General features: G+C 29.9%; 1 protein-coding gene across 2 annotated transcripts in view; it reads left to right on the top strand.

Annotated features, from left to right (window-relative positions):
- The first annotated feature begins 245 nt into the window (after positions 1-245).
- The window catches only part of LOC132941311 (single-minded homolog 2-like), a 44,466-nt gene continuing 31,136 nt past the window's right edge, over positions 246-13,575 (top strand). Inside the window, exon 1 of one of the 2 annotated variants that reach the window (XM_061009315.1) lies at positions 246-852. The gene's annotated coding sequence lies outside the window, so the exon portion shown is untranslated. Of the gene's footprint in view, positions 853-895; positions 1,085-13,575 lie in introns of those variants that run through there. The other variant, XM_061009317.1, reaches the window with a different exon arrangement.

Genomic DNA, 13,575 nt, shown 5'->3' on the forward strand with positions numbered 1-13,575 from the left:
TCGCGAAAAGCGGTGGCGACGCGGTGTCTGGCGGGCGGGTGCGAGACGAGCGGACGCCCGCGCGCGGCGCGCAGCAGCAGCGGCAGCAGCTGCCGCAGCATCCGCCGGCAACCGTCAACTAACGGTGCCGACTGCGATTACCGCCGGGCGATTGCGATTGGCCACAGCGGTCGCCGCCCCGCCCGGCCACCGGCCACCAACTACAGCATCATCCACGGGCTGAGCACCACCGCCGGACGATCGCCGCCACCGTCGTCAGTGCAGACGACACCACCGGGATCCGGAGGTTTTTTTTACGATCTCGTGGAACCGCGACACCAACGAAGACGGATCGCGCGCGCTGCCAGGACACACGTACCCATTTGCCCGCCCGCGTTACCGTCGAATGTTTAAATACCGTACACGTCAGTAGCTGTTATCGTGTGGACATAATATATGTACATATACATGTGTGTGTGGTTGTGTGTAGGTTCACGTGTCAACGACACTCGTACAGCTTCACCGTCGCCGTGGCGAACACCCGCCGTAACGGTATAATATTATAACACTATATACAATATTGTATATTATGCTATAAAAAAAGCGATAGTGTGCGCGATATACATACGATATTGTATGAATACTGTACGGGAAAACCGTACAATTGTATAGTGTATTGTTTTGTTTTCCGCCGTAAACTTTCACGCCGCGAGACAAAAACTAACAAGTTTCGCGAGGATATAACGCCGCTGTTTCGAGTCTACACGCCCGCGGAGTATCGTATACGGTGCAATATTACCTATATATTTATAGCGCAGTCCATAACTACTTTTGAGGTCTCTTCCTCGTCCGTTGTCGCGCAGAACCGTTTAGGTGAGTACTGCGAACAAATACGCGAATTTTATAATTTTAAACAATATTGGCTACTTATATTAAATAAGTACATGATTAACAGTAGTTTTGTTCGTATAATTATCGTAACTATACCGTTATAATATTGTAAATTGTTACAATACGCGCGAGAAATATAGTAATGAAGACTATAAAAACAGTACATTAATAATCGATTTATTAGGAGAAAACTGAAGAGTCCGTCCTTAAAAAAGTAAGTTATAACGCATATTTTTCTTACGTATTTAATCACATTACATAAGATATCATTACGTGACGACGTCTCGACTGCATTTCTCGCAACAAATCAAATATTCACTTTCAAGCATAACTATTATATTTTATTTACATGGGGTGTTTCTATGTTTTAAAAATTTGGGTTTCGGACGACTACAATTTTTGTGGCGTAGTATAGTATTGTATTAGTATATTGCAATATGTTTAAGATATTAAACGAGATATAGTTATGATTGTAAATATTTTCAATTCTACTAACAAGAGACAATTTTCAAAGTTTATACGCAAAACTCAAATACCCCATTTATTGATTTATATTATATCTTTATTCACTGTTTACACAATAGGTACTAGGGGTAGTATACCTATAATAGGTTTAGCTAGTATCCATATTTACTATATGTCGATACGTTTATTATTTACATAATTTATATGTATTAAATAGTGAGTCTTATCGCAAATACGTTAAAATATGTATTAGGACATTATGGCATTAGGTATTGTTTTGTTTTTGTTATCTCTCCAAAAGTTCAAACTTATTTTATGGCGTTTTACGTTATTTATTTGTACTTATTTATATGATTTATGTATGTATTTGAGTATTTTGTATTGATATATATTGTGTTTGCCTGCGTGGATACAAAATTTAAATAGGTACTAGGTAGGTACATTATAAGACTCGAAGCACTTATTGATTTCGGGAGAAATTTTAATTCTATAGACAAACGATACATTGTAATAGGGTATTAATAAAGCTTTATGGTTTAGGATTGAATTTATAAAGGTCTATAGAGAATTAAAAAATTTAAGTATTCATACAAAGCCAAAAATCTGTTAACTTTTTGAATAAAAGTAAATAATAGGTATATTGCAAAACAAAATAATTATTATTATTGATTATTGATTTGGTATATATTTTCCAGTTCATGATTTCACACGACTGAGGATTTTGGAATTAAAAAGTCAAATTTATTTTACTTTTTTTGTATTTTTTAATTATTAAACTTAAACTAATTGTTTAAACTAACTATGTTTGGTGAATAATATTATATAGTATCTTCATCGGGGCGACGCGCAACGGTGCCAAGGGAATAATCGTGAAGATGTCCATAGTACCTATGTCATATTTTTGTTAGGCTTGCTGGGTGTCTCAGCAACCCGTGAATATATATTTGATGGATGTACGATAGCCGCAAATTTGACATATTCTTGGTGGCTCTTTTTTCATAAGATGAATGCTTATGACAAATTATTGTAAGGCGATTTAATACTATTCGGCCGAGTGTCTCTGGTTTGAACCGTTTTTTATTGTTTTTTATATTTACTGCTCGTGTATAACCATTCATTTTGCTGTTTATTTTTTAATCAGTTGTCGATAATTTTTTTAATGTCTTTTATTTTACTTGTTAATAGTCAATGCTCAAAATGACAACCCAAAGGATATTTTAAAAATTGTTAAATAAAATGTTGTAGGTTTATAATAATATATTCTAACGATTTGTTCTACTACATACGCCTATACATTGTACCTATATAATAAGCCGAAATTGATGAAATTTAAAAAGAGATTGTAAACTTTGAAGTCATAAATTATTAATATCTTTTCTGTATTTGGGTATCAGTTATCAGTATAAGTTCTAAGTAGTAAGTACTATTATATGATTCATAGAATAATATCTATAATGCCCAATAAAGTATGTTTTTATATCAGCAATATGTTGGTAAAGGTAAAAACATGATGAAAAAATAATAAAATATTTTCAGTTAAGTTTGCTGTCAACTTTTTTCAATATATTCTTCAGTAGTAGCATGTTTAATTTTAAAATGTATAGGTATTTGTATGACAATTATTATGATATTATGTTATATAAATACATAGTCACCCTTTGTATGCATTTTTTTCTTTACTCGTCAATTACTGTACAAAATGATAGGTATTGGATCCCAACGACGCATCCTCCTCAAGGGGATTCTCATTAGCAAACTTTAAAGTTGACGAGAGCTTTTATAGCCAACGTCATTTGCGTGGTCCACCCCTAAGGGTTCTTATTCGCAGTACGCATTTACACTCAACCCTCCAACAACGCTACACATTTTATATAAAAAGGTGTGGATGTATATTATAAAATGATTTGCTTTGTAGAGGAAAATTGTTTTTTTTTTTTATTGTTTTTACAATGATTTATTTTCTGTTAACACTATGTGGGGTAAAATTAGTACTCTGAAAGTTTGTTTATAAAGGTACGACTTTTCTAAATGATTTGGGAATTATAAATTGACGATGGTAGGTGCTATTATTATTACTTACGGGGGTTGTAATTTTGAGAAGATTGTAAATATAGCACATATTATAATATATATTAATTATTCACCCAAAACTATTTTGAATAAAATTTACTTTCAGAAATATAACTTTTTACAATTTTCTACACATAAAGAATTTTAATATTTCTATTGAAAATTATTCAAAATATATTTGCTCATCATATATATTTAAATATTTTAAAGACTCGAGTATTGTGATTTTTTTATTGTATCGTATTTAAAAAATATAATAATAGAATTAATTTTATAATTTATTAATTACTAGTATTGTAGACTAATAAGTGGAATTTTGATAATAATATTTTAGAATCAGATCGAAGCAATGGATGTATTGATTTTACAATGATAAGTTTCTTTAGTGTTTCTACTTAAGTACCTATACGATATACGATTTATGTAGTATGAAAAAATGCTTCAATCTTCAACTTTGAGGTTGATTTCTGACGGAAAATTGCATCTAGTTCACTAGTTGGTATTTCCAGGAGGTTAATATTGAAAATTCTTAGTACATTTCAAAATAATTAGGAAAAATAATAAAAAAATAAGGAAATATTTAGGTACATTATCTTAATAATATTAATTTTTTCCACATTTATTTTTAAAAAATATTTGATACCTACGCAAAATCCTAACATTTTATTGCTTTATAGTTCTACTACATTTGATATTCATAAAAATATTCTGATTAGAGTTATATGACATTTAATTATCAAATCAAACTTTGATGGTATAGTTTCACAAACAAACACGATAATGAAAATAATAAGCCATTAGGTAAATAAAATGTCAGAAATTTATGTTTCTTTAATTTTCCAATAAGAAAATTTTGAAAACAGGTGTTACGTTTTGAAATAACAAGTATCTAGGTACCTACCTATACAATATATCGAACAAATGCGTATACCGTATACGTCGTATTATGATATACCGCGAGGTACACGTCAGATTATAAGAAATACAAATACGAATATAATATTAGTGTACTAGTTTGTGCGAATCGCATGGACGTCTAAAACCCAAATCACAGACAGCTGACGGTATCGTCATCGCAATAAAGGTGTTTGTAGCGGCGGCTTCTCTGATTTCAAATATTATGTTATTTGTAGTAAACACGGCAGCATTCACAAATCCGCATAATGATTAATTACCGTTCTAGGTGATGAACACCCATAAGTATAATTCATAATATACATAACACGTCTTATTACATATATTATACCCTAAATATTTCGGTTTTAGGTCCCACACACTCACACTTACGTCACACATGTATAGTATACATAATATTATATGCTATATATATATATAATACGACGTATTTCTTCCGACAAGATTTATAAGACTTGACGATTCGGTTCGTTTGAAATCGTTTAACGCACTGGTGTGGTCGCGTTCGGATTCCGTCCTTTTTTTCTCTCCCTTTTCCTTTTTTTTGTTTTATCGGTATTAGTAAAACGGTAACGCGACACCGACAGCAGCTGCTCGGCGGCGGCGGCAGAGGCGGTCCATATAATACATTAATACGACAGTGCGTGTCGTGTAAATTAAATTGAATATTCCAGTCGGTGCAATGCGTATATAATCTAAATTATTATACGTTTATTGCTAAATACCTGTATGTTTTAATAATATAATATACGCATCTAATATTATATTTCATGTATGACATTAATACATTATTCTAATTCCTATAATAGGTACCTAATATAATATTAGAATATGATGTTTTCGACTTTTTATGAGGCGTGTTTTGGAATTTGGATCGAATAATTGACAATTTGACAGGCACGTGTCGTGCGTGGCTCGTGGCAATGATTTGTGTGGTAAATAGTCATTATGATGATGAGTTATTGTAACAGTGCCGATGAAAAACACTAATGTTACAAAAACTTTTAATTGTTTAGGTCTATATCAATCAATAAACGAATTAGAATTATATTTCTCGTAACTATATTTTTATAAAATAATTATAATGTTATAAAATAGGTATAGGTAATAGGTACCTCCTACTACCTATATTATTATTTTAATAATACAAAGAAAATGTAATACATACAATGACATAATAATGTTCAATATGGATGTGTCCATATTCTATAGTGCAAACGTAGTATTGTTTTTTTTAGTATTTATTAAAGAACAATTTATATTTTATATCTATGTACATACCTCCACGCACGGTCTAAACTATAGCAGTATAGACTATAGCTTTATATATTATTATTATTATTATTATTTTTTTTTGCTACATTATTAATTTACCTATTATACAATCCGTAAATTAATTTGTTTACAATAAGTACAAGCGCTGTGGGAGTTGATGGGTCGGAGGCTTGAAAGGAGAATTCACCCAGTGATGGAACTTCTTGACAGATTTATATATTATTTAAGTTATCATTATGTCTCAGATATTATTATAACGGTCCATAACTTGGATTTTTATTAGTGAGTAATCTGCAATACTCTATTCACATAATATTATCCTGAAGATATTCTTCAAATATTGTAACCTTGTAAGAATATGAATATTATTTTCACTAATAGAAAAGTTCAAAAGTATACTATTTCTGTAAGCCGATATAGGGTTCTATTAGGGTTTGTGAATTGCTAAATTTGCAATAGTTAAATTATTATTTGAAGTCTAATCTTATTAAAAAAAACTTTAATTTATTTACTCGTCAATATATAATATATTTTAAACAGATGCTATTATTTGTGCTATTATGTGTCGTATTGTGTTACAATGTTATGTTATCAACGTGTAAATCGAATGGAATTATGAGGTGGTCCAATTTTCTGCACACATAACATTACAACAGTAGGTCCCTACCTACACTATACTTATAATAACAACAACAATAATAATGCTACAACGAGATGAAGATATCATTTTGATTTTCGGCATAAACATAAATACACGCTTACCTCGTGCATACATCATATCCTTCACCACATAATATATTGTGTAAATATATATATATATATTAATAGTATTATACAAGTACCTATACAGCATAATATGACATTATAACATAATATATAAACGCGCGATGTCGGCGCGTGTCCTATGGTTTAACATCAATGTATATACTATACTAGTATTATATGCGCCTATATATATTTTATAAATAAACGAATAACAATAACGACAATGCCGCGGACAACAATATATTATAATAATAATAATAATCATAACGACGGTTTTCTATATGCAATATTTGTACGTGTTTATCTTGCACGTGATCGAGGAGCACATAATATTACATCTGACAAGTTGGAGAGGGTCTCCTCTTCTTTCTTTCTCACGTGATTTTTTTTCGCGAACGCCACTATATAATATATATATACTTTATCGCAGTACCCCACACATATATTATGTACTTATTATATACATATATAATCCATACGCACGACAACCGTTCACTGCGCTGCACAAGAAGTAACAATACCATACGGGCGGATGCGGTGGATGGATATCCGACTTCATTCGAGTTTCCTATACATATTATTACGTGTGTATAGATATTATAATACGTAATATGTATAGGAAACTCAAATGAATTATATATAGGTACTATTGTGATCGAACATTATGCGTGCGCACACACACTACACACATATATTATTATTATTATTATTATTATTTTACTATATGTCTATTCTCTGCAGTACATACGGCAGACATACGCGCATAACACAAGTATATAAAATTATAATATGTGATATATGTTTAATGTATATACATATATTCTAGCATTATATATGTATATTATATTGGTAGGTAGGACGTAGGTATATATACTCATATATATAGCTGTGTAAAGGAGAGACAACTATAATAATTTAATACAAAGCTGTCACGTATATAGCCAAGCACATTTTTAAACAGTCAACATATATTATGGTACTAAATACTAATAACTATTATAATGTGACGAATGCATTTGTTTTTACGACGCACCATTGATGCGCGTATATACATGTGTATAGATTTTGTCGTCTTATGCATACCGTTTTCTAAATGTCTATAATTTATGTGGTCATTAAATTACTAATATATGTTATATGTTATACACATCTAAATTCTAAAATTTGTCTAACTTTTCCGTAGAAAATTGAAAGAAAAAAATTATAATTTAGTATATTTGTGTTTATAGTTCCATACATATATGGCACAAGTACTATAAGTAAAGGTAAATCAATAAATGTTATAATAAAAACTAGTTTTAAAGTTATTATTTTGTACTTTTGTAGTATTTGTTCCTGTTATTACAACCAAGAACAAACATACGAGGAAAGGTACATAAAAATTTTAATAATTGGCATTCATGAGAAATATTCCAATTTCCAGTGTTTAAAATACTTAAAATTTAAATTTAAAAAATATGCAAGGCTATATTATTACATGATATTATGATCTTATCTCTCAAGTATCCGTAAAATCGACCTAGTCTTGAGCTTTCTAAATGTATTCTGCAGGTATTTAATTTTCTTACAAAGTAGGTATATTATAATAATTGTCACTACACCTATACTTATATAACATACTTAACAAAAATAAATTAATAGGTACAATGGTATTAAACGTGAATATTTAGTTTATTGAAACAATATATTTGTAAACTCTTTAAAGATGGGCATGCATCATAGAGATTTTTGGAATTGCTGCAATGCCAATATCTTACAAATAAGTAAGTATTATAAACTATAAAGTATAATAAAATATATACCTAGTAATTTATTAGTAATTAATATTGTTGTATAGCTATAGTATACTACCTATAATTTGAACCTAATACTGGCTACTGTAAGCTACAACTTACTAGTTCAACTGAAGGCGTACAGAGATTATGTTTTTAATTTTACCTAGAACGTTGAGAACTAGCAGCTATAGCTGATGAGAGGCGTATATTTATATTGAGTTTGTACTTTTGCAGTTGTATTCATCAAATCAATAATTTTCTACATTAATCAATATATGAACACTTTCTACTTTTTTTGTATGCCTACAAATAATAAATATAAATATACCTAATCAAGTTAATGATAACTTTTAATTGAGTTAAGTTAGGTTGATAGGAAACATTTAAAAAGTTTAAAGTTAATAGTTATTCTAATTTTTTTTTAACTCAGTTAAGTCAAATGTTACATGGAAATTTACAATTAACTTATTAAGGAGATGAAAATTAAAATTAAAAAAGTTAAAATTAACTTAACTTACACTTTTTAACTCGATTATGCCCAGGCTTGAATATACCTAATATAATATATAAATTACTACTGATTATAGTAACTCTCCCAATCGGATTAATACGGTTAAGTTTAGTTTTCAACAGTATAAACGTAATCATTAAAAAAACACTTTCATAGTTTCAACTATAGGCTTTGCCATTCAATTTTAAATAATCGTAAACTCGTGATCTAATCTTTTAAAATATCGTTCCCACAGAGTTGTGATTTTGAATAAAAAAATACCCGCATTTCACACAGGCTACTATCATCGGAAGTATAATATACCCTTGCGGTTATAGGGTGGGGTATTTAGTGCAGCATAGTGCACTACAATATAGTATGATATTATTATAACATGGGAATTTACTTTAGATTTTTTTGGTTTATATCTTAGTAGTTATTGTAGCCACAGCCCACCCCCCCCCCCCACAGTCGTACTTCGGGTGAAGTATAACATAATTATATAACTATAACTAAAAAGTATATGACTTCATAACTATATAAGTGTATAAAAGTATATTAACTACCTACACAAAATTCCGACAAGTACTTCTAATATTTAAAAAAAATGTATATTTATTGTATGTAGATCTGTAAATAAATATTTTAGTCAGTTGGTTATTGAATTTCAACTGCAAAATAAATTAAACAAATAAATAATTTTAAGATTGTTGGATTCAAGGGGTCATAAATCATTTTATTTTATTTTCTCGAATGTGTGTTATAAAATGTAAAAAATGTTTATATGATAAAATCTAGTCTAATTGTAGAACTATATAATTTAAATAACTTTTATTTCGCTATTTCGCTTGGACACAACTTTTATATTTACGTAAGTAATTGATAAGGAATTTTTTATTTGATTGTTTTCATAGTCATACTGATGTGTTTTAATTTATAAAAAAAAGATTTCTTCCTTGTCATAATTCGGAATAGTTGGAACTATATTATTAACCTTCAGTTTGAGAATTTCCAATGTTGGTATTTAACCTAAAATCTATAGGTAGGTACTAGATGACAGATGTAGAATGGCTACAGTACCTCATAGTGATTAGTGATGCACAAATACATTTACATACTACAACATACATATCAATATAAATGAATGAACATTTTTCTTATACAATATTATATTTAATTATTATTTTTTCATGATTATTTGTTGCAATTAGGTGTTGTATATGTAAAAATAACATCAACCTTATTAGGAACATTGTTTATTAACGTTATTTTGTTTTCAATTGTAAAATGTTTTTTTTTTTGTTAAAATATTTTTTTGTTTTAGTATTATTTTAAGTTTACACATTTCTTTTGTTTCAGAAATTGTTTTCATTTTTGAATAATTTTCTTCTCTATATTCCAACAAATCGTATATTTTCAGACATTGGTGCTTCTCCATAATTTTCATACCTCAATAATTGACAATCTATACCTATTAAGTTAATTTCGTAAAAATTCTGAAAGTTAAATATTATAGTTTTAAATTGTAGGCGTTAATATTTATAAAAATAAGAATAACTTAATATTGCCAAAAAACATGTCATAATTAATTATAGTGTTCGGCGTAAGTACTTTAAAGTAGCCTTTAAGTTTTAAGTATATACTATAAGCTATATGTAGTATAAGCTATAAAGGCATAAACCATGTATATTGTATATACAAACAATGCTTGCTGATCCTGCACGGCGTGACAAACTAAATGCAATTCAAACTCCGTTAAATGTAAACTACACATATTTTTAACAGAATAATATGAATGATTTTAACCAGACATAAAGTACAGGTCTAAAATTATAAACAATTATAATAACTATTTTATTTTATTTAACCAATAGAAAACCTATCCAAACAAAAAAAAAAAAACGTTTTCGTGGGCGTACAAATCCCTGTGTACTGAGCACTGAGTGGTGAGCCCCTCTTAAAAATGTAATATTTAAAAAATTGGCTTCGAGGTGCATATCTTCGTTTATAGGATTATATAGTTCCTATGTAGCCTATATAGGTAGGTATAACAGATTTCTGATCCATGCGCTGAGTAAAATAGACACGCACACACACACACACAAACCACAAACATTGCCTCCTTTTATTAATATAGATAGGTATTCTACCCATGAATGTTCGGAATGTTCCCATTTCACGTGGATAATAATTTATGAGATCTGGGACCATTATGGTGTCATAATAATATATACCAGAATTATTCATTGAAAACCATTCGTTGAATGAGCATGTAGCCATTTGTATACATGGTCGCGATTTCAATTATCGGATGATTTCTGGTCAAGAACGATTTATATATTATACTTATGTACGCATGTCACATAATATACGTGTATAAAACCAGCAAACGGTTTGCCGAAACGACTGTAGTATTTTACACCACGAAACAATACCGCAATCCCGATAATATAACATGTAATGTAATATATTTATATATAATGTTATGTTTAATAATTGTAAGTATCGATTTGGTTTTAGGCGTTTAAGCCATGTTAATGTAATATTATGTGTACAGTATCATACGAAACCGGGTGTGCAGCACAGAGGTGTAATTTTTGTCCCCCAGTTACCGCTCTGATATTATAATATACACGAGGGCCACTCTTCGCACTCGTAATATTATTTACACAATTAACGCTCGGTCGACGTCCGTGCTGTTCTAGTCGTCAGCATCGCCGACGTCGCGTTTTTAATATATTTACGACAAATATTATTATTGCGCTCATTTCTTTTCGCGCAAACACTGCAATCGCAGCGAGTCCTTGCCTCCCCTACACCCATCACACCACCGATAAACTAATCATAACAATAATCCGACTACGGTATTTTCATTTTTTTTCTCCCTTTATTTTTACGACTTGTTTGTTTTTGCCAACTAAGCCGATTGCCACTATATATATTGCTATACGCGTATACGGTATACCTACTAAATATTTATTGTACAGTCCGTATAATATATTGTGGTCCACAGTGTTCAGAATCGTACGAAAACGATGACCATCGTATAAAACATAAACATCCATAATCCATACACATCATTTTGTTACACATAAAATATATACTATTCAGTATATATAGTGTATACAGATTATACGGTATCGGGCAACTGCGGTTTCAGTAAAAAAAAAAATATATATATGAAAAACGAAACAACAAAAAAGTATACACTATAAACTCACCGGTAATATGACACGCGTTCGTTTTGTTTGTGTGTATGTATAATATTATATATAATATATTGTTAAATTTCTGTCGAAGAAAAAAAACATAAAAATTAATAATATAGTTTAACGCACTCTCTGTTTAGGAGCAGTCGTACTTCCACCTCTATAGGTATTAAAATTATATTATTGAAATCTACATCATGCAAAAATCAATATAGGTACTTTTTTAATTTATACAAAATAGTCAACCGTCATATTTAAATTTTACACAGATGTCGGATATTGAGACATACATTAATACATCATACACTTTATTTTTTATAATATATAGAACTTATAGTTTATAGATTGTAATTGACAATTATAATGTATTGTAATTATACATTTTTCCGTATTTAGTTTATGCTTGTGACATTTTAAAATTTTGTTAGTCGTTAAAATAATCTTTCAATGTAACGTGTTAGTAATCGACACATCACACACTAACCTAACAGCTATGTGTGGGTCGACTCTTATAATACATTAGTACACATAATAATAATATAGATAATAATATGATGATAGGTTGATAGGTAGGTGATATAATATAATCTAATACGTTGTTACTTGTTAGTGTTGTTACCTACCTACTTGTTTATTTGATAGGTAATTATTTATATTTAAAATGAATAAAAAAGGCTACAAATTATTACATTTATTTATTTGTAAATACATACGTGTTTTAATTATGTTAACCTTATTTTGTATGAGTAAAAACTCAAAACTCCAAAGTATGTTTTCAAATTTTGAAAAATTAATTTTACAATAGTCAATAGGTTAATTTTTCAATTTTCAAGAGTGAGGGGGGGGCATTTATTTTGTTTACACACCGGCCCAAATTGGTGTAGTTGCGGCAATGCACACATGGTACCATTTTCTGTATTTAATTTTTCATACAGTGTGTATATAGGTATACGGACATATAGTTATTTTGATTTCGTATGGCCGTATAAGCAACAGCGGATCGTTCGAGTTCAATTTCAAGATTTCTGGAACGCGCGGGCCGCGAGTCACACTTTGATCATGCCGGCTCGCAGTGATCTGAAATGATAAAAATGTGTTGTTTTATGTATTATAAATTATAATATTACGATTGCACGTAACTTATACTTACTCTTTTAAGTTCATAGAGACTGATTTTATTATATGCATACAGGCATACTACATTATGTATTTATGTGTAATTATAAACATGTAGTACATAAATAAATAAATATAACAGTCGTAGAGCCGATGTGTGCGTGGAGACGTGGAGTTCCCTTTATATTTAAGCTATAGACTCCTCATCGTTTATAGCTAGAAATCTCAAGCTTATGCATAATAATTGTGCAATTAATTTGTACTAACTTATTTTTTTGATTTTTAGAACTTTTTTTTATTCCCGGTTATATTCACTTTTAATGAAGCTTAATACTTGAATATTTTAATTTTTCAAAATTAAATATAATTAACATCAAATATTCAGTCTTTAATTAATTACATTTTAAAATAAACAATATATTTAAAAATGTTAAAATAATGACGTCCTGACTCCCGATCATGTGTGAGGCAATTAATAATATTTAAAGATATTTAGATATGCGTCGCAACTGAGTTCGTAATTCTTAGGAAACAGGTGACGCGTTTCATCGGGTTCGAAGTGACGAGACCCGTAAATTTACGTAGGTATACAACGTATACTCGTTGACGAAATTCGATCGCACAA

Source organism: Metopolophium dirhodum, chromosome 3 (assembly GCF_019925205.1).
Source record: "Metopolophium dirhodum isolate CAU chromosome 3, ASM1992520v1, whole genome shotgun sequence".
In the NCBI taxonomy this organism is placed as follows: domain Eukaryota; kingdom Metazoa; phylum Arthropoda; class Insecta; order Hemiptera; family Aphididae; genus Metopolophium; species Metopolophium dirhodum.